The sequence below is a fragment of the Xenopus laevis genome, chromosome 9_10L (genome assembly GCF_017654675.1).
Source record: "Xenopus laevis strain J_2021 chromosome 9_10L, Xenopus_laevis_v10.1, whole genome shotgun sequence".
Lineage (NCBI taxonomy): Eukaryota > Metazoa > Chordata > Amphibia > Anura > Pipidae > Xenopus > Xenopus laevis.
This window is the reverse complement of record NC_054387.1, coordinates 89,013,369-89,035,481: the sequence shown is the minus strand read 5'-3', so window position 1 is coordinate 89,035,481 and position 22,113 is coordinate 89,013,369. Positions and strand designations below refer to the sequence as shown.

Below are 22,113 nucleotides of genomic sequence, written 5' to 3'. Positions count from 1 at the left end.
CTAGAAATATTTGGGAAATGTAAATGAAAATGTCTGGTCACAAGATAGAACTTACCTAAAGTGCCTCTGTAGTTTTTAATGTACCGTGATGTATATATATATAATATATATATTTATATATATATATATATATATATATAAAGCACTGCGTATCTTGACAGCGCTATATAAATAAATGATGATGATGATGATATATATATATATCCAAAAATCTAATTTTCATGACTTTGCAGTGCTGTTGTCAGTAGATTCCAACATCCCAGGTTATTGTGTGGGCATCTTTTTAGGGAATGAAGTACCTTGGATCTGTTTTGAAAGGAACATTGATAAAGCTAAAATCAAGGCATATGTCAAAACAACAGCATCAGTTATTTTTAACCTGACTTATACCCTGTACAAATAATATATTTTTATAATAATAAGCTAAGATAATAAGATAAGATTTCTTGAATAAAAACAAGCTGCTCTTTTTAATTAAATAGATTTTATCACTGCTGAAATGGCTATGCTCTAGTAGCAGTGAAATAGTTAAGCTGTCCTAATAACCAGGCAGTATTTAGTAAAATCAAAAGTGCTTTGGTGTTGACAGCTTTATATCCCTACTGGGTAATATTCGCTTACTTCAATTGGCAAGGTCTCTCAGTTAGTAATTTACTCCATAAGATTTCAGCATAAAGACAGATGATTGATGAATAGAAAATGCCTATTTATGAAATTGTTGATTAGAACTTGTAAATCCATAGGGAGGGATTCTTTTTTCCCCCAGACTGTATTGTAAATAAGAATTCGGCAGAGCGGCTTGTTATTAAAGAAAATATAGAAAAGAGATTCAGGTTGATTACTGGTTACATTTTCCGTACAGAGGAAAAAAAAATATTGGACAAAATGAAACTGAAACAAATTATCCCCAAACACTTGACTACTGTTAGGTTCAAGGATGAAAATATCACATTCATATCACTGCAGAATACCAACTTTATATTTACACTGAAAATGGCCAATTTAATGAAATAAAGAGAATTAGTTAAAAGGGATAAAAGGCGTATTGTACATCTTTGGCAGTGTTAGCAATACTTGAAAAGTTTGAGAAATAACTTTGATTTCTATTACATCAAAAATTATGAATTATGAGATTCCTTATCCATAAACCCATTATCCAAAAAGCTCCAAATTACGTGATGGCCATCTTCAATATAACCCATTTTACCTGATTTTTCTCTGTAAGAATAAAAAAAGTACATTGTACTTGATCCAAACTAAGATATAATTAATCCTTATTGGAAGCAAAATCATCTATTGCTTTTATTTAATGTTTAAATGATTTTATAGTAGACTTAAAGGGCACCTGTTAGGTAAAAATGTTATCCCCAACCAAAGGTGAGGGCTAATAGAGCCTGCATTCCGTTTGGATATAACAATAGTTTTTTTTTTTTTAAAAATGCCCCCCCCCCCGCCAGCGCTAGGCTACCCAGCAGCCAAGGCCGGTCACTCGCATAATGAAAAGCTGCCCCAAAATTCTCATTATGCGAGTGGCACAACATGGCTGCTCGCAGCGGGAGCTCCCTCCCGGTGCGGGTAGCCTAGTGATGGCTTGGGCCATTTTTATTTAAAAAAAACTACTGTTATCCCCAACCAGAATGCGGGCTCTATTAGCCCTCACCTTTGGTTGGGGATAACATGTTTACGCAACAGGTGCCCTTTAAGGCATGAAGATCCAATTTATGGAAAGATCTGTTATCCGGATAACTCCAGGTTATTTGGAATAACAGGTCCCATACCTGTAAACAAGCTTAAAACGGTTGTGCATAATATATGAGTCCAAATCTGAAAAATCCTCCATCTCAAACCTGCAGAGATAATGTATAAATCAATGGCAGATGTCCTTTCAACCATTTCAAGATGTTTATAGCTTTCATGATGGTTGGGTTTTTTTCTGTTTGTTTCGATTAATTTGAGTTTTCTGGTTCTTTACCCAGAATTCAAAGGATTTGAGTTGTTTCCATTCAAGTTTGAAGATATTGTTATCTGCGCTGGGTTTCTTCCGATAATCCAAAAAATGTTGGGTTTTTGGGGCGATAACCTGGAAAAATCAAGCGTTTCGCTGTCAAATCCGAAAAATACGTACAAATCAAGTTTTCGCTCAATTTTATCTTCTTTTCCCGGAATTCCCAACCCGACTTTTTTTTTTTTATTTTATTGATAAATAAGATAAAATCTTGGATGGGAGTTTAGTCAAGCTTGGTTTAATAAAAAGATGAGATAAATATGAGTTTTATTAAATATACACCACATCGTGTATCATATAAGAGTGGAGCTGAAGCCTGTAGCTTTATATTTTTGCTACAGGCTGTTTGCACATAATTACGGAATATCTATACAATATACAGTTTTGTTCAAAAGAATAATTTGATCAGCTAAGATATGAGTCTTTAAATGTTTATCATATCAGATGCCATAAAAGATTCTTTGGTAACTATAATAAAACAGTTTGTCAAAAGTTCTGATTTATTGAGAAGAGCAGTTGAATGGCACTTTTATTTTGTATTGGTTCTGGTATACATATATCTTCTCAAACTTTTATCAGTAGCATCATATCATTGTCTTGGGGCTATTTCTGATGGCAAACATGCAGCACCTTAATATATATATATATATGTATATATAAAAATAATATTTATAATAATTATATATTGCATCTCACAGTGTGCTTACAGTGCCCATTCTTCAGCTGTATTGATGTGGAGGTGGAATTTTAGTGGTGTTCGAGGTTTTTGAAGCCACGGCTAAACTCACTTTCTCTAAAACTACAAATGTAAAAGATCCGAATAAAGAAATACGAATGGAAAATAATGTTACACGAGCTGAAAAAAATATGAATACCTCTAAAACCTCTTAAATCATAATACCTCTAAAAGCCCCAATTGATTTAAAATGGTCTAATAAGATCCGCGCAGCTCCCATTGACTTCCATAGGACTTTGACAACTTTTACCTGGTGGAATTTTATATTAGTGGTTTTCGTGCTTTGTACACTATGGGGCAGATTTATCAAGGGTCGAATTTCGAAGTGGTGCATACTTCGTAATTTAACCATCGAATAGAATCATACGACATTCAAATTCGAAGTCAGAGGATTTTATTCATCGTACGATCATATTCCGATCGTAGTACGATCGTACGAAAAAAAATCGAAATTTGATTGGTGGTGGCTAGTGATGGGCGAATCTGACCCGTTCTTAAAATTAGCTGGAATGCATTGAAATAGGGGTGACAATTTTTTTTATGATGTGCTACAATCTTTTCACCCTTTGGAGTCTATGGGGGCGTCATTTTCGCTGCTAAACTTGGTGAGAAAATTTTTGCTCATCACTACTGGTGGCCTTTGGTTACTGCCATATATCCGGATAAACAGCTGGCCTGTGGGTTCAGAGTCTTCATGGTGTCACACAAGTGTGTACCAACCACACAGGTACCAACAATCATACCTCTTAGTAGCAGCAGCGCTTATTTATATTCATTCTTTCTTACCTGACCAGGAATAAGGTTGAATGGAGCTCAAAGGTCATACTCAATAAAGCCCTCAGCTCCATGCCAATTCTAACATAGAACTATTTAAATCGAATCCCTCTAATACTGATGATACTGGATGGGGTACAAATTAGACTATTCATAGCAGATGGTTTTTGGTACATTCGAGCAGCTGCATGTCATACTAGAACGTTAATCTTGACTGCAGTTTCTTCATATCTGATTGTCAGTTCATTCAACAAACCTAAATAGAAAGCATTGCAAATGCTATAATATATACAGTACATAAAGGGACAAATATAAAAAAACTGTATTAGATTTTTGCATTTGGAAACTCTCTTCAGTGGTTTTTTATAAATCATTTCTTGCTTGTTCTGCTAACACTGTTAATTAGTAAAAAAGTCATTTTCTCATTGCAGAATAAAGGAAGCTCAATGTATGTTCACTTTGCTTGCACTTTAAAAACCATCCAAATTTTACTTGATAATGTAGTAAAATGATAAATATGAAATACAAAAATCCTACATGCCTGTAAGATAAGAACTGACCATTATTCAATAGATGTATTGCTTACCTGAATAGTGAGCCCTCGGGAGAAACATGGCTGTATGGAATCCCTTTACTTTCTTTGGATCCATTTGTGAACTGGCTGGTATGATTTTAACCTACTCACTAATGTATTTTTTTGCTTTTATTTTATTACAAAAATCTTGCAGACTTAGATGATTGCCCATTTCTGTTGGTAGCAATTGGCTTTTGTATGAAATAGTCAGTGGTTTTCTCCTGAAGAAGTAAGTTGTAGTTTATCAGCAGTAGGATAGCGCCAGTCTGCCTAGGTCTGCTATAGATAATCCTGAGCCAAACTATGCTTGAAATGTATGCTCTAATTCATATCTAGATGCAAAGCCGGGCCACACGAGAATGTGTTCCTCTTGTCTAGTAACTGTTGAGGCTATGTAGTATGGTCTGGTGACTTTCGGATGTTTAGTCTTGGCTGACCCTTGTGTAGTTACACACTCTAAAAGGAAAATTGTGCAATTATATTGATGCCCGTGGAAGCATATTAGTCTGAGGTTACAGGTAAATAAGCAAGAACTGCAATATTCATACTTATATAAATACGTAACCTAAGTCAAGTGCAAATCAAGTGCATATAGAAAAAAAAATGACAGAGATATACTGATAATGTTCGCTGGAAATTCCTAGAAGCTCACATTTGCCTCAGGGACAGTAGGGCTGATTTTACACAGTGATTTAATCTCTACTTAAAAAAACACACTTCTGTGTCATTAATCTTAGGTTAGTCTCAACCAGGCACCTCATATGACAAAATAAAATGAATAGTCCAGTTGGAAGTGACCTAGAGTCCATAGTACACGATTGAGACGTTACTACTTGTCCCTTCATAGTGTCTGCCAAGTGTCAGTGGGAAGTTGCTGATTTTAAAGATTATGTGTAAAAAAGCATCAATGCTGTTCAGATAGATTTCTCCAAATACAACAAACTGGCTGACTGCCCTTGAACTGATGCTATCGTTTCTCAGAGGTGGTTAAAGTAACTATAAAAAGACTTGTGGTACAGGACCTCGGTATGTGAGGCCAGCCATCAAGCCAGATAGTGTATGCATTAGAACCGCTAGAAACTGCCACACTGGGTGGGCCGGCAGTTGTTATCTGCCTTCATAGCCTGGTATGTTTTACATTATATTAAAAAAGGAACCAGGTCAAACAAAATTCTGCTAATATTTTAATGGTAACGAAAGTTGTGTAGGTCTTTTCCTTGGTTTGGTTCATTGCTTGGTATAACAGAACAGGCATATTCACTTACTAAAGAATTATCTTAAAAAAGGGTTGGAGGTGCCCAAAGGCCTATGATATATTTGTCTTTATATATATATATACAGTATATATATATATATATATATATATATATATATATATATATATATTGAAAAGAGAATCAGCACACTCTGTATTATTTAGGTGAAAACAAGTGTTGGTTTATTCACACATCTCATCCGACGTTTCGGATGTGTTTAGGGACCTTTCTCAAGGATATATATATAAAAGTTTGTATATATATGTGTGTGTGTGTGTACTGTATACAGGTATAGGATCCATTATTTGGAAACCTGTTATCCAGAAAGCTCCAAAAATGACTGGAAGGCCATCCCCTATAGACTCTATTTAATCAAATAATTTTATTTAAAAAAAAAAATGATTTCCTGTAATCATAAAATAGTACTTCGTATTTGAGTCCAACTAAGATATAATTAATCCTTATTGGAGACAAAACAATCCTATTGGGTTTAAATGCTTTTTTAGTAGACTTATGGAGATCCAAATTATGGAAAGATCCGTTACATGTATAAAGATCTTGCTATATCCTAGATATGGGCAGAAACATTGACTAAGGGGCTGATTCACTAACTTCGAGTGAAGGATTCAAAGTAAAAAAACTTCAAATTGTTTTTTGGGCTACTTCGACCATCGAATGGGCTACTTCGACCTTCGACTATGACTTCGACTTCGAAACGAAGGATTCAAAGTAAAAATCGTTCGACTATTCGACCATTCGATAATCAAAGTACTGTCTCTTTAAAAAAACTTCTACCCCCTAGTTCGCCATCTAAAACCTACCGAACTCAATGTTAGCCTATGGGGAAGGCTCAGTTTTTTTGATCGAAGGATATTCCTTCGATCGTTGGATTAAAATCTTTCGAATTGAACGATTCAAAGGATTTAATCGTTCGATCGAAGGAATAATCCTTCGATCGTACTATCTGCGCTAAATCCTTCGACTTCGAAATTCGAAGCCGAAGGATTTTAATTCCCAGTCGAATATCGAGGGTTAATTAACCCTCGATATTCGACCCTTCGTGAATCGGCCCCTAATTGTATTTTGTTAAAATGTACTGAGTATATAGAGACAAAGAACCAGGGGGTAGAGGCTAAAAGAGATCATCTTAGAATTGCTTAGAAGCAGATCAATCTATCTATCTATCTGTCTGTCTGTCTGTCTGTCTGTCTGTCTGTCTGTCTGTCTGTCTATCTAATCTATCTATCTATCTATCTATCTATCTATCTATCTATCTATCTATCTATATCTGTGTCTGTCTATAATCTATCTATCTATCTATGGGGTAAATTTATCAAAGAGTGAAGTTCCACCACTAAAGTGAAATTCTGCAGCTCTCAGTTAATTTCTATGGGATTTTGAAAGGCGTATTTATCAATGGGTGAAAGTTCACCCTTTGATAAATACGCCTATAAAAATCCCATAGAAATGAATGGAGAGTGGTGGAATTTCACTCTAGTGGCCGAACTTCACTATTAACTTCACTCTTTGATAAATATACCCCTATCTATCTATCTATCTATCTATCTATCTATCTATCTATCTATCTATCATCATCTGTCATCTTTATTAAACCTTTATTTCTCCTTTAAGCGAGTTGTGAAGGGATTAGGCTCAGCATACATTTTCTCATGTTGGATAAAACATGTTCTTAGAAAGATGTCCCTTTTGGGATATAGAAGGCCGCTGTACTTGAAAGCAAGAGATCAACTGATGTTAACCCATGGTATGTGGAAATAAGTCTCTGAACAGTTGGCGCTATGTAGAAGGCAGTTAATCTTCAGAGACAACTCAGATTTCTCATAGCATTCCATCACACAGACTGCTGAATTTAAAGGGATATTATAGTAGCCAATTATGTATTTAAAAAGTAATATGTGCATTGTGTAGCATTTCTTTTAAACTAAAACAAGGGTACTTACATAAGTTGGAGACTCGTAGTGCAAGACAAGCAACTATTTTTGTTTCAGGAATGAGATGGAGAAACTATTGCCATAGAGAGAAAAATAAAGAGAGGGGAAAGACAATAATGTGGATGATAGTGAATGGAATGCAAAGTGATATTATACGTTCATGAAATGGGTGTGGTATTAATAAGGAGAGACCAACTCCATATATGCTGCATTGGCTGTGTTAGTGTTTCAGATCTGCACCTTGTAATACTGTTGAGCTGTTACATACAGGCATGGGAAATGTGATTCAAATTCACGCTCGCCCAATAAAACACAACTGAAAAAGTTTTGCTTATTGAAATGCACATTTTGCAGTTTGATTTATACAACAGTGTGCAAGGCTATTGGTTCTTTTACCACTAACTCTAGTCTCTCTGCCTAAAGGAAAGCTTTCACTCTTTTTGTGGGTTTGATCTTTATGGAACTTATATTAATTTATTGCAAGCCTTTTCCTTGTCAACCATTTCATGGTGAAAAATACAAAAAAAAAATACAAACATAAAAAGAAACAAGAGAATTACTACTAACTGTTAAATCTTAAATCTGTCAAGTTTAACCCATGGCAATTTGCATTAGATATTGCAGCCCCAAAAGATGCCAATGAAAACACGTCCTTAGACTAATGTCATCAATGGAGATAATCACACATAAACCTCTTTTCACTGTGCACATGGGACTGAATTTGGCCTGAGAATGCACACTCTACTTGGATGCCATTGTAATGTTTGTGTCTGCTGTCTCTGGGATAAGATGTTCTATTAACTCTTGTATTGCACTTTATTAAATAAAGTTTGCTAGTTAGAGCACAACATTGGTTTTGTTGCCACCTGGGAATAACAACACTGGGAATTCTGTCCCATTTATTGAGTCAATAAATGAGCGTTTTTCTTTACTAGACATTGGTAAAACAGTTTTAATTGCACAACTCCCAGCTCACATCAGTGACTTGGACAACTGAATGCATTAACCTCATCAGAATCTGAGCACCCCTACTGCTCAGCAGTCATACTTCATATGTCAGGAAAGGACTACTGGAAAGTACTAGTTGAGAGTGGCTGAAAAGATCGGAGTGTTTAACCGTGAACCTGGGATGTTTTACTAAATGTAAGTATCTGTGGGTATAACTGTAGTAGAAATCATCATTTAAAGCTGTTCTAAAAAAACAAATGCTCTGTAAGGCTACAAATGTATTGTTATTGCTACTTTTTATTACTCATCTTTCTATTCACCCCTCTTCTATTCATATCCCAGTCTCTTATTCAAATCAATGCACGGTTGCTAGGGTAATTTAGACCCTAGTGACCAGACTGCTGAAATTGCAAACTGGAGAGCTGCTGAATAAAAAGCTAAATAACTCAAAAAACACGCATAATAACAAAATGAAAACCAATTGAAAATTGAATATCAATTTCTCCATCATACTAAAAGTTAATTTAAAGGTGAACAATCCCTTTAACATCTGAACATGAGATGTAATAAGCAGTATACAGCAGTTGTCTATATATATTATAGAATCAATTGTATTTATAGTATAAGTATCCGTTGAATGTGGAAAAACATTATCCAGAAATCACTGATAGAAGAAGGCCATCAGTCATAGACTTCATTTTAATCAAATACTTCAAATTTTAAAAAATGATTTTTTTTATTTTGTAATAATAAAACAGTACCTTATACTTGATCCCCAACTAAGACATAAATAATCCTTACTGGAGACAAAACAATCTGGCTTACTTAATATTTAAATAAAATTTTAGCTGACAAAATTAAAAGTTATTTTTATTTAACCTTCTCTTTAAATTTTAGCTGACCTACGGTCTGAAATTCCAAATTACAGAAAGACCCCTTATCTGTGACAACCCCAGGTCCCGAGCATTCTGTATAACAGGTCCCATGCCTGAATGTGTTAACACAATGCAAAGGGATATTAATTCATATTGTTTTTTTATGAAAAATAATGCTTCAAAATTAAAAGTTCTTTTCATTTAAACTTCTCTTTAAATGTTATATTCATCTGTATGTTTAGCACAATGGACACATACTCTCTTATATGGCTCTGGTGACATGATAGGTTCACACTGAAAAGATTGAGATAGGTGCACATAGAGAAGGCAGAATATTGAAAATCAGAAAAATTTGCTTATGTAAGTGGTTCTGCCTCTGAATGGAATTTTTTGTAAGATATGCTTGTAAATATGAGTGTTGGGTGGGTTAGAGACAACACTCAATTATGTGTAGACATGCAGGATTCACATTTACTAAGCTCGAGTGAAGGATTCTTGGAGTGAAGGAAACTTTGAATTTTGAAGTTGTTTTTGGGTAGGGATGTAGCGAACGTCGGAAAAAAAGTTCGCGAACATATTCGCGAACTTGCGCAAAAATGCGAGCGGTTCGCGAACGGTTCGCGAACCCCATAGACTTCAATGGGAAGGCGAACTTTAACATCTAGAAAAGACATTTCTGGCCAGAAAAATGATTTTAAAGTTGTTTAAAGGGTGCAACGACCTGGACAGTGGCATGCCAGAGGGGGATCAAGGGCAAAAATGTATCTGAAAAATCTGCCTGTGTGTGCTTGGAAGAGATAGTGTAGGGGGAGAGCTGTTAGTGATTTCAGGGACAGATGATAGTAAGTTTGCTGGCTAGTAATCTGCTTGATACTGCTCTGTATTGGAGGGACAGAAGTCTGCAGGGATTTGAGGGACATTTTAGCTTAGGTAGCTTTGCTGGCTAGTAATCTACTGTTCTCTTTAAACAACTGCCATACGTTGACCTTGTAGGCATTGTTTGCCCAGTTTTTTTGGACGCAGCCACTGAAGCACAGTTGCCAGAAAAAATATGCCATATAAATGCTGAAAATAGTCATTTTTCGCCATACGTTGACCTTGTAGACATTGTTTGCCCAGTTTTTTTGGACGCAGCCACTGAAGCACAGTTGCCAGAAAAAATATGCCATATAAATGCTGAAAATAGTAATTTTTCGCCATACGTTGACCTTGTAGACATTGTTTGCCCAGTTTTTTTGGTTGCAGCCACTGAAGCACAGTTGCCAGAAAAAATATGCCACATAAATGCTGAAAATAGTCATTTTTTGCCATATACATTGAGTCAACGTATGGCAAAAAATGACTATTTTCAGCATTTATATGGCATATTTTTTCTGGCCTCTGTGCTTCAGTGGCTGTGGCCAAAAAAACTGGGCAAACAATGCCTACAAGGTCAACAGTCAGACATTGGCTTCTTACGCTCAAACATGGCCTTCACAGAAACTTGGCTGGTGGCAGATGACTGGGAATGGGAACAGGTGGTCAAGGTGGAAGGCGGAGTGGAGGGTGGTTCAGACGGGTCAAGGAGAGCAGAGGTAGAGCAGTAAGATGCTGGACCAGAAGGAGTGTGGCTTTTAGTTTGCCTGTTGCCTTTGAGGTGTTGCTCCCAAAGTGCTTTGTGCTTGCCGCTCATGTGCCTTCGCATAGAAGTTGTACCTATGTGGCTGTTGGGCTTACCAAGGCTCAGTTTCTGACTGCACTCATTGCAAATTACAATGCTTTTGTCAGAGGCACACACATTAAAAAAATCCCACACTGCTGACTTTTTGGAAGTGTGCGATCTGGCGGTAACAGTAGAAGTTGGCGGAGTTGGCGGTATTGGCGGCAATGGCGGGTGCGTTGGCCGGCTGAACACAGGTGCCGATACATGTTGTTGCCCTACTGATCCCTGCGGGCTGTCCTCCCTGCTTCTTCTAAGTCTTATTCTCCTACTGCCTCTCTGACTCTCCGTCTCTCCATCTGAACTACCCTCCTCTTGCTCTCTTCTACTAGGCACCCACAAAACATCAATCTCCTCATCATCATTCTCCTCAGATGCATCAATTTCTTCTGACACATCACAGAAGGAAGCAGCAGCGGGGACCTCCTCCTCATCACTCATTATGTCCATCTCTATCGTGTTCTCTGCCAGAATTAAATCTGGTGTAAGGTCCTCATCTCCTTCATCTTCTTCTGGCAATAATGGTTGCGCATTACTCAGTTCAAGAAACTCATGGGAAAATAACTCCTCTGACCCCAGTGAAGAAGGGGCACCGGTGGTGGAGGAAGTGTTACGTGGGGTGGCCATAGCAGTGGAGGATGAGGAGGATGTTGTGGTAAAGTTAGAAACGGTAGAGGATGGGGTGTGCTGTGTAAGCCAGTCAACTACCTCTTCAGCATTTTGGGAGTTCAGGGTCATTGGCTTTTTAAAACTGGGCAATTTGCTAGGGCCACAGGATTGCATAGCAGCACGGCCCCTAGCACGGCCTCTGCGTGGCGGCCTGCCTTTGCCTGGCATTATTTTTAAAAAAACAACAACAACAACAAAAACTCAGTTGGTTTTTCTGGAAACGATAATACACACAGCTAGATGGCGGGTTGAAGAAAACACTGTGCAAATAATGCCTACAAAGTCAACGTATACACTACTACAGCGGTGGATACGGATTACGTAAAATATATGAATGCTGCTTGAAAAAAGTGACTCCGGTGTTTTTTCTGGAGACGGTAATATTATGGATATTTAGACAGAATGGGAACAAGGTCACACAGCTCGATGGCGGGTTGAAGAAAACAGTGTGCAAATAATGCCTACAAGGCCAACGTATACACTACTACAGCGGTGGATACGGATTACGTAAAATATATTATGGCTGCTTGAAAAAAGTGACTCCGGTGTTTTTTCTGGAGACGGTAATATTATGGATATTTAGACAGAATGTGAACAAGGTCACACAGCTCGATGGCGGGTTGAAGAAAACAGTGTGCAAATAATGCCTACAAGGCCAACGTATACACTACTACAGCGGTGGATACGGATTACGTAAAATATATTATGGCTGCTTGAAAAAAGTGACTCCGGTGTTTTTTCTGGAGACGGTAATATTATGGATATTTAGACAGAATGTGAACAAGGTCACACAGCTCGATGGCGGGTTGAAGAAAACACTGTGCAAATAATGCCTACAGGGCAAATAATGCCTAAAAGGTCAACTTATACACTACTACAGCGGTAGTAAAATAAAAAAAGTAAAATAAAAAAAAAATGAATATTAAAAAAAAAAAATTAAAGTTGGTGCTGCTGAACTACTAGGAGCAGCAGATTAGCACACCAGTCCCACTCCCCAACACTGCTAGACTAATAGCACTGGGCTCTTATAGTAGTAGTAGTAGTAGTAGTAGTAAAACAACAAAAAAATAAATAAAAGCAGTCCTTACAAGGACTACTGTTATTGCAGCAGTCAGCAGATGAGATCAGAAGCAGGACAGCTGCCCACTGCAGCTACATACAGAGCACTGCAGTAGAAGGTAGATTACTAGCCAGCAAAGCTACCTAAGCTTAAATGTCCCTCAAACCCCTGCAGACTTCTGTCCCTCCAATAACAGAGCAGTATCAAAACGATTACTAGCCAGCAAACTTTCAACTGTCCCTGAAATCACTAACAGGCAGCAGCTCTCTCCCTACACTATCTCTTCAGCACACACAGGCAGAGTGAAAAAACGCTGCAGGGCTTCGGTTTTTATAGGGAAGGGGAGTGGTCCAGGGGAGAGCTTCCTGATTGGCTGCCATGTACCTGCTGGTCTGGGGTGAGAGGGCAAAAAAAAGCGCCAACAATGGCGAACCCAAAATGGCGAACGTCGCGCGACGTTCGCGAACTTCCGGCAAGCGCGAACACCCGATGTTCGCGCGAACAAGTTCGCCGGCGAACAGTTCGCGACATCTCTATTTTTGGGTACTTCGACCATCGAATTGGCTACTACGACCTTCGACTACGACTTCGACTTTGATTCGAACTAAAAATCGTTTGACTATTCGACCATTCGATAGTCAAAGTACTGTCTCTTTAAAAAAAACTTTGACTACCTACTTCGCCACTTTAAACCTACCGAGCTACAATGTTAGCCTATGGGGACCTTCCCCATCAGTTTTCTAAGGTTTTTTTGATCGAAGGAAAATCCTTTGATCGATCGCTTAAAATTGTTCCTTTGCGGTAAATCCTTCGAATCCGAATTCGTAGGATTTTACTTCGAGGGTCGAATTTGAGGGTTTATTAACCCTCGATATTCGACCTTTAGTAAATGTGCCCGCAATATTTTTTCAGAGAATGTTTAATATGTTTTTAGTTTTTTCACAGTGTACTTACCAATGTAACATAACTATATATATATCAATTGTGGTGAGCGCACTCTTACCGGATTTTTTAGATGATGGGTGCGTTGGTCAAGTTTTTTGAGATGAGAAAGGTCCCAGCGTGGACCGAAACGTTGGATATGCATTGTGAATAAAACACATCATTTTTTTCACCAAGAACTGTGGAGTGCGGGTCCATCCTTTACTATATATATATATATATATATATATATATATATATATATATATATATATATATATATATATATACTCACACTCACACATACTGCATATATATTAACTGAGCAATCACTCACAAGTATATAACACCAGTTTACTCCATTTCTGGCAAACCATAGCAGTTAATCAAATTTTACTTTCTAACAGCAAACCAGTAAACGCTATGGGCTAAAAATGGTTATAATGCGTGAACAGAATTGGAGAAAACGTTGCATTGTTGTAATGTAGGAACAGCACACTTGAATTCATGACACACTCCGATTGGCAGATGACTTCATGCTCTCTTTTTCTGTTATTCCCTGGACCCGGCTTCCTCTCAGAGAGAGGTATTCATATTAGAATGAGCTGCCAAATGTTTTGTAATGAAACCAGTGCCCCTTCCAACCCACGACATGTTCGCTGTTGATAATCAGTTAAATGTGTACTTCACTTGAAATACATTTGTTGCATTACGGCTTGAGTCGCAACTAAACCGCACAGCATAGATAACTGAAACTCTATCTCATATTATCTAAAAAGTATTTGCAAAACAGATTCTTACTTAGCCTGACCTGGTACAAAAAAGAGGAAGTCATTCCCTTGAATTCATTATCTTAAATGGGATCCCGATGTTGTTTTGAGGGAACTATTTGTGGTTTATTACTGCAGGAAATACAATAAGATATGAATTCCCTCAAGGTGGGCATACAAATATGACAGCTCCCTCTACCCGTGTGAATGTACATCTATGGCACATGAAATAAATGCATCAGCAGTTGTAAAGAGCCACAAAAACTTATTTTTAGTTTATTATTTTTTATATTCATTTCTAGTTAGAGATCCGAACTGCTGTCTGGTTCCTACAGTCGTTGACCCCAGTGTGATGGGAAAGACAATTTTAATTGGAGAGGTTTAAAATTAAAATAGAAATATTTTAAATAACTGAACTCAGTCTGCTTTCTTATTGTCACGTTCCCTGACCCCTGCAACTGGATAGATTTCAAACTGCAACTTGGAGCCTAGACCTGATTAACATTACACGTTCTACAACAGCCAAGGGAGTCGTTTGAAAAAAAAAAAATCTACGTGTAGTCCTTAACCCATTGGGATCCAGCTTTTGCCGGTAAATATTAATTGGTGAGTTTCTGCCCTCAACCTTTCAGGCTGTATGCTCTTTACATGTTTAGTGACCATTGCTGTACACAATTGTGTATGCAGTGCAGTGCGGAGTGCTGTGATTTGTATGTAGGTGAAACCAAACAACAGTTACACCAGCGTATGGCGCAGCACAGGTGAGCCAGCTCCTCTGGTCAGGACTCAGCCATGTACCTACCTACTGCCTAGTCCACATTCTAGACCGGGAGAGCGACTGGTTCAAAAGAGGTGTTAAAAAAGCCATATATGTAAATACTGAAAAACCAAGCTGTTTTGGCACCTCCTCCTGGAAGGTTTAATAACACATCAAAGCTCCAATCTTGCTAATACAATCAACACCTAACTTAAAGGGGTTATTCACATTTAAATTAACTTTTAGTATGCAAACGATGCATGGGTTTTAATAAAACACTGGAATATGAATAGAATAGAAAGATAAGTAATGAAAAGTAGAAATAGCAATACATTTGTAGCCTTACAGAGCATTTGCTTTGAGGTGGGGTCAGCGACCCCCATCTGAAAGCCAGAAAGAATCAGAAGAATTCAAAAAGTATAGAAATTAAACAATATAGATTAATGGAAAAGTTGCTTCGAATTGGCCATTCTATAACATACTAAAAGTTAATTTAAAGGTGAACCACCCTTTAACGACATCATTGTGGATTATGATAAACAGATTATGCTGATTGGAGCAACATTCCAGAGGATATATACAGAGGAAAATTCCTATGTACAAGTTATTCTAAATCGAGAAAGCCAGTTGGATGACTGGTAAAACGTCTTCAAGGAAAAAGTCCAGTTGATTGACTTATTTCTACAGATATACATAACTGTGACTTATTTCTATGGTTTTAACCTAGTCCGTTCCCCTTAACAATAGACTTGTACATCTCCTGGATATGATGGCTCCTTAATCCTCATTCTTAATTCCTAAAAGGGCTGTAGAAAATGATTTCCAAGTTTTTTTCTTATAGACCCTTAAAGTACATTTGGGTGGTCCAGTGACAGATTTTACAGCTTTGCAGTCCTGAAACCATAGCTATACCCTAAGCTGTTGCGTTCAATCTATTTATCCAAAAAGGATCTGATTTGGTTGGCACTGCTGATTTGTGTCAGTAAAGGGGTTGCATCAATGTACTTTTATATGCTGGGTATATGGTTTAATAGCAAACATCTGCAGATTAAAGATGGAGACCACCCACTAGTGAACTGAACAGGCATTGTTCTAGATCTCTAACATGCTAATAAGACAATGGAATGCCACTGGCATATACCCAAACCATTGTTCTTTTAAAGACTTGTGAAGTTTGCCATGCTTGTTCCATACTGCATGGGAAATGTGGTCTGTACCAGTGTATGGCACACTAGGGACGTGGGCATTCATAATTTAAAGTCATTGGTGTGGAGCTAGACGTGTTAACTGCCATGACATTATGTGGGTTATAGATATGCCAGTAGAGCTTACACTTATCCATGTGCACATACTACAGTCAGGCTGTCATACTGTAGCAGGATGGAGTCCAGAGACTTGCATTTTGTGATAACGATACCTACTAAACAACAGAGCAAATGCTGAATTAGATCATTGTTTCATCTTTGCATCTACAGACTGTTCAATCACATCCCTTCCTGATGAAACACTAAAGCTATAGAGCATTGTCTGGGTCTTCTGGTTTATAAATATTTCTCTGTACAGAAAATGCATTTACATTTTTAAATGTGCGATTTATTTTATTGTCTGAGGGGTTTGAGGATTTGAAGAAATATTTTTTGTATTATTTATACCAGTACTGATAGGGAAACAAGCTCCAGTAGACAGCCAAGTAATTGGTGTAAGTGAAAGCAGACCAGTTGGACTGATTTGATGGGATCTGCTTTGTGAGATTAACGAAAGTAACCCAAAATCTGCAAGAGGTGCAAAAATCTGCATGAGGTGCAACCAAAAATGAAAGAGGCTTTAGCAGAATTTACTGTAAAATATAAAGGTGGAATAAATATTATCTCATTATCTCAATATTATTTCAATGACATTCCTTGTCATTTTGATACTTCAAACAAATCATTTTCACAGTTTTTTCCTTTGAAATGAATGTTTTGATGTTGGGTCGGTGTGTGTTGTGAGCATGTAAGCTTCATACATTCGTGGCTATGATCAGCTCACTGACAGATCTGAAATGGATCAGATGGGAAGGAGACGATTTCAGACAGAAAATCAAGTTAGCTGATAACACCCATTGGAATGAGAATACTCCATTGTCTATCTAATTATAAATCCATAGAATAATAGCAATAAAATGCTGAAGTCTAAGATGCCTGTGAAAAGGGCCATAGTTCTTGGGATACAGCCCCCATTTTCAAGGGCACATATGTCAAAAACCAAAAAAAAATCCCATAACTAATAATAATAATATCTTAAAAAGCTAATTTTTATTCAAAAATCATGTTAAAAAATAGGCATATAGGCCATCTGGTATTCCGCCATACGCATTTCATACACTCTGGTACTTAGGCATTAATAATACCCAATTAAACAACAGAATTTATACCCAAAGAGGTCCTCCCTTGTACATTTTTAAAATCAGAAATTGCCACATATCACTCAGGTGTCAGAACAAGATCATACATACACATTGTTAAGGTTCTGTTCCTTGGTCTGCCTATGATCAGCGTAAATAATAGCACAGGCAACAAAACTACTGAAATTTGTAAAATACATATATGTGAGCCCTTTTTAAAACATATGAGCGTATGAAATGTGTAAGGCGGAATACCAGGTAGTCTTTATGCCTATTTTTAACATGATTTTTTAATAAAAAGTACTGTATATACTCGAGTATAAGTCGAGTTTTTCAGCCCCCAAAATATGCTGAAAAACTCTACCTTGGCTTATACTCGGGTCAAGCGCAAAAACGGTCGCGGCGTCTAAGAATAGTCGCCGGCGTCCAAGAATAGTCTCCAAGAATATTCGCCGACGTCCAAGAATGGTCACCGGCATCCAAAAACGAGATGCCGGCACCTCCAATGGGAGCAGAAACCCTCAATTTTTTGATTGAAACTTACCAGAAGCTGCTGCATTTCTCACCCTAGGCTTATACTCGAGTCAATAAGCTTTCCCAGTTTTTGGAGGTTCACTTGCAGAAATCCCGAGCAAAGTTCTCAGCTGCAATTCACCAATTAGGGGCAATTTAAGGGTACTTTTCTCATGTTCATAACCTGTATACATCTCTGTTTGGACAGAAAAGGTGAAATTGCAAAAAAAAAAAAAACCTTACGCACCATGAACAAACCAGTGATTAAGTGCTCCTTAACAGGCAAAATAATGTAAGTAAATGTATGTGAAGAGCAGAAGCAAGTATGACAGTGATTAAAATCCAGAAGTCCATTAGGCATAAGTGTCTTTGATTTAGGCATGTCATAGGTATTAAATAAGTTAAATAACAACAGACAACTTTAGAAAATGAGAGCATATTACTGCAGCTATGTGTGCTCCTGCTTGTTCCTCTTCCTGTGTAGTAGAAAATTTGGTAACAGAGTCACAGCCATTAAATTACATAAGGGACGTTGGCAATAGCATCCAATCAGCAATTATTGTGGAAAAGTCTACTACAGGTGAATGAAATGAAAAGAAATGATCTTATTGGTTGCCCACTGGCAACTGACTTGTTAGCAGCTATTTTTATATAACAGCACTACAGTCTAAGCATTCCCTTTTTAAGTGTATTTTTAAGTATTTATAACTATATTTCCTGAATTTTACTTCCATTATAATTTGTTCTTTATCATCACCATTGTTATTATTATTTTAGTTTTTATGTTGTATGAATTCTAAGTTCCTCCATTCCTGGCTGCTTTCTCAGTGCAACGAACGTGCTGCATAAGAGAGATGAACAGTACCGTTTGGGGCTCTGCAAAAACGACTTTGAGGGATTTACAGCAAATATAAACTTAAATCTACATTTTGCAATATGCTACGGTATATACATTCTTTCTTTGAGTTTGCTAAAAGAGCACACCCAACTCTGTGTGCGAGGAAAGTGTAATTTTATTGCTCTGTTGCAATTCTACAGAGAAGTTCAGCTACTTCTCTAGTAGAGGAACAATGGATGCATACAAGGCTGAAATGTCAGTAACACTTTATTATAAACAAGTGATAACAAAACAAGAGAGATCTACATTATGATGTAGACAAAAGTAATGATTTGTCTTCTTTTAATTACACTAATTTCAAGGCAGATTGGGATGAATCTAATATTTCTTAACCTGAGTGACAGGGTGCTATGTGGGTTGTTATACATTGTTACTGAAAGGGCTTTGCTTACACAAGCATCTGGAGCAGCTTCTCTTTGTGTGATTGTTAGGATAAGTGTGCTTGTTAATCGACTGTTGACAATGTCCTTTACTGAATTAGCAAACCTCAAAAAAGGGTTTATCTCTGTGCCAAATAAATATTGTGTGATGAGAGGGCATGCCAAAACAATGTATGAAAATGCATATAAATAATATTTCATTTGTTTTCATTTCTGGACAACGAAACAGCCTCCCTATCCTGTATAAACTGCTGAGATTAAAAATAGTTTTGTGTATTGAAAATAAATTATTTTGATACAGAAATGCACAAGTAGCACTAGAAATATATAAGGACATCTTTCCACTATAGAATTTCACCAGAATGCATAGCCTTTTATAAGTTTATAAGTTTATAAATTCTATTCATTTTCTATTAACAAATATGACAACATATATTATTCTGCATGCATGGAATTCCTTTTCTGCAGATCTGTGTGGAGATGGAGCTGCCATGTATCTTTTCTCATATGTGATAGTAATGTCAATGAAAGAGTCATGGGCATGAGGAGTGAGGTGTCATATAGAACACTAAAACCTGGAAAATCGTTTTTAAAGAATCCCCATGTCCAGTCACTGCTATAGACATGAGTATAGTTCAATGACTTGTTTTTAAAGCTATGCATACAATAAAACCCCAAGATGCATGTATTGTACACAGTAGTATAGAGCCAGTTAATGAAAGCAAAGTGTGCAACAGAAAATTGATTCCCCTAAATGGTTTTCCCTAAATTAAAACACATGCAATAAAGCTTCCTTTCATTAATGTGCAAGAGGGTGTTATTTTAACTCATTTTCTGCCAAAGAGTTCAGAAGCAAATTACAAATTCCTTTGCCAATTGGGTGGTTGTAACATCTATTTTTTAGTTAACGACTTTCCAGCAGATGAAAACAAAATAGCCATATAAAAAGATGATTTATTAGCTGAAGACGGAGACACGCAGGAGACACATTAATAGGATCCAGACGGCCTGACACGGAATCTTCCTTTCTTTCCTTACCGTGCAGCATTTGAGAAAGCAAATGTATTGCTTATATTTAAGGCTCTGGATGGAGGAAAATTGCAGGTTCTGGAAAGAGAAGTTATTTAAGGGGAATTATTACGGTATAATATATACAAAATGATTGATTTTCTAGATATCATGCAAGTTGGTTTTTTTGGATGTTGTGGACTATGGCAACACATATAGATTGTCCAATTCACACAGGCCAGTCAGTTGAATCAGTATGCAATGGTGGCCCCATTCTGTTCCTGTTAGCCGGTGACCCTCTATATATATAAGTGCCACAGGGGGTCTGTGGTAAAGCTAGTTCTTTGTTTTTCGTGATCAACAAAGTGGAATGATCCAGAACACTAAGATACTAGATTGGCCTGTGGGTGGGCAGCATATACAGGCAGATTTTAGCCAGATCTTAGCCAGATTATGTAATTAAATCTAAAAATTATTAAACATTTATTTAGTTTTTTTCCTTTTTTCTTTGCTGTGTTGAGGAACACTATGGTATGTCTCACCGGTATAACCAAACAGAATCATGCAAATAAAGTTCCCATCTCAATATGTTTTTTTTTTTTGCTGCACATTATATAGATAAGGTATATTTCCCTTGGAGAGGTTTTAATTCTATTTCCCAGCACAGAGTAAGCTGCCTATGAATGGCAGGTAAAGGAACATAGAAACAGTTTGCTTAGAATTTCCAGATATTTTGTCTCCACTCTACATAGAAGGATTTGACAGATCCTCTACACATTTGTGAGAGTCATGCTAAATGCCAGGTTGTTGGCTGCAGTTTTTAGAACATGTAATAAAATGAAGAATGTGTAGAAAACAAACCTGTAAAGAATGAGAAAGCAAGGATACCCTTTGTTGAAACAGTATGTATAGTTAATATATGTGTGCACAACTGCCATGGGCATTATGATTAGCATTTATCCTTATTTCATTTTCCATATATTAAGATTAAATGCTGTGAGATCAGATTCCTGCATATTTCAATTTCTGCAAGAATGGGAGCAAGTTAACTTCATAGGCAGCAACAGCAAAAGTGCAAAAAATCCACCAGGTTTTTACACGTTGTGCCTTGCCCTACATTGTAGATAAACTGTCTTTGCTCTCGGTGCTCCAAAATGGACAGGAGAGACCTGTATTCCTCCCCAATTAATGCGTTGCTGTCTGTTTTCATGAGAGCCAATCAGGGTGAGGCATTAATTACTTAAAGGGATACTGTCATTTTTTTTCCAAAATGAATCAGTTAATAGTGCTGATCCAGCAGAATTCTGTTCTGAAATCTCTTTTTCATAAGAGCAAACAGATTTTATTATATTCAGTTTTGAAATCTGACATGGGGCTAGACATACTGTCAATTTCCCAGCTGCCCAAGTCATGTGACTTGTGCTTTGATAAACTTCAATCACTCTTTACTGCTGTACTGCAAGTTGGAGTGATATCACCCCTCTCCCTTTTCCCCCCAGTAACCAAACAAAAGAACAATGGGAAGGTAACCAGATAACAGGTCCCTAACACAAGATAACAGCTGCCTGGTAGATCTAAGAACAGCACTCAATAGTAAAAACCCACTGAGATTCCTTCCGTTACATTGAGAAGGAAAAACAGCAGTCTGACAGAAAGCATTTCTCTCCTAAAGTGCAGGCACAAGTCACATGACTAGGGGCAGCTGGGAAATTGACAAAATGTCTAGCATTGCAACTTAGCATGTGCCTGCAAATTTCAGGAAAAAAAGCTACGTTGTGGGTAAAAAAATTAAACAGTTTGCATTTGTATTTGCACATTGCGTTATGTTGGTAAATATAAACCTTATTGCATTTATTAGAGTGATTTTTAAAAAAAAAAACAGGCGTGAACGGAATATACATATTTACGAAAATGATTTCTTTACAAATCACTTTA

At 37.2% G+C, this 22,113-nt stretch overlaps 1 protein-coding gene across 5 annotated transcripts in view; it reads left to right on the top strand.

The window, feature by feature from the left end:
* satb2.L (SATB homeobox 2 L homeolog) overlaps positions 1 to 22,113 on the top strand; it is a 117,494-nt gene that overhangs the window by 21,553 nt on the left and 73,828 nt on the right. The window lies entirely within an intron of this gene.